The following is a 1596-nucleotide window of genomic DNA, read 5'->3' on the forward strand; positions in this document are numbered from 1 at the left end:
GTATAGCCTACCACAAGTTGGCCTATAGAATAATACAGAATAGAAATATGATTTTTTTTTTTTTACCCGGAAAGCTCCTTGATCTCATTACTAAAACAACCTTTTTTCCAAATGTTTTGCAGAGGCTTTAAAATTCATATCATTATAGACAAATACAAATATATGTATCACAAATACACATTTATAAGAACATTTAAGAACTTTATAAACGATTAATCTTACAGAAATTAAACAAAAATCTGTTTTAACTGGACATCAGAAGAACAAACATGTTTAGTCAAGGTGTCCTGGTGATGGAAAACGAGTCATTTTGTGATCTTCCCTGGATTTAGGTCTGGTCTGTGATCTTTGCTACTTACCTTACCCATGTCACTTGTTCATGTCCCATATGGCTTTTCACTCTACACATAATGTTAATGTCTTTTTAAATGCAACATTCCACACTTGCAACATTTCAAAAATGTACTAGCACTGCTGTAAATGTGGGTAATGAGGCCCTGCACCACTGCTTTTGTTGGTCTAACTTCCGCACTGAGGTGCGAAAGTTATAGACCTACTGTGTGAATTACCAACCCAGGATAAAGACCTTCCTTTAAAAACGAAATGTCCACTAAACAACCAATAGTATTCCTACTGCTTTCTTGCCACTGTATTCCACTACAAAAAAGTTTTTGACACAATATATCTGCCCTAAAATATTAACACGTAAGGAACACAAGAATTGAAACTGCAATTTTATACTGTACTTAAACAAACTTGTTGACAGAATCATGTTCAGACAACATAAAGCAGAGAACTATAGATGGTGACCATTTAATATAACATTAACATTACTATGTCTTCTGCCTATATATTGTAGTTATAGAAGGGTTTTTAATATATAGCCTATCATTAATCATCTTTAGTCTATGTGAACTTTTCTAGTTAGATTAATTAGAGAAACTATTTACAGTAACTACAACGTAACATGTCTAACCGTTTTCAGTCACTAGATGGTGCCATTTAGCTGTGCTTTCTTGCATTCATATAAAAAGAGACTGTCCACTGATTTAAATACTAGGCCTGTGTTTAATATGGAAAATAAATGCATTGAGCTGTCAGACTGTGGTAACTGAACTTTACAAATACAAGGTTACAAATCCAATTTGATGTTCTAGTTCCATTTTTAATATGCCACAAATTTACATGCCACACACTTTATGCTTTATACAGCTTTTGCCGCTCTTATAAAATATGTCCAATGTTCACTTTGAGTGATGTGACATGTGGCCAAGTATGGTGACCCATACTCGGAATTAGTGTTCTGCATTTATCCCATCCAAGATGCTTTGATCATGATTAATTATTGGACCAAAATCCTCTGAATGTAATAAACTAGAACACTGTCTAACACTTGATGGCTGCTTTGCCAGGTCTTCATAATCAGTTAGCAGCGTAGGTGTGCTATTTGATAGCAATCTTTCATTTGAAAGCCACATTTCTAATATTTGTAAAACTGGACTTTTCTTAAAAATAACAAGACGAGTTCTCTGCACAGACCCTGTGGCCAGCTTTGACTCCTTCACCATGTGATGTATCCCCCCCCCCCACCTTTTG

The sequence above is a fragment of the Sinocyclocheilus anshuiensis genome, unplaced genomic scaffold, assembly GCF_001515605.1.
Source record: "Sinocyclocheilus anshuiensis isolate Anshui unplaced genomic scaffold, SAMN03320099.WGS_v1.1 scaffold144, whole genome shotgun sequence".
Classification (NCBI taxonomy): Eukaryota; Metazoa; Chordata; class Actinopteri; order Cypriniformes; family Cyprinidae; genus Sinocyclocheilus; species Sinocyclocheilus anshuiensis.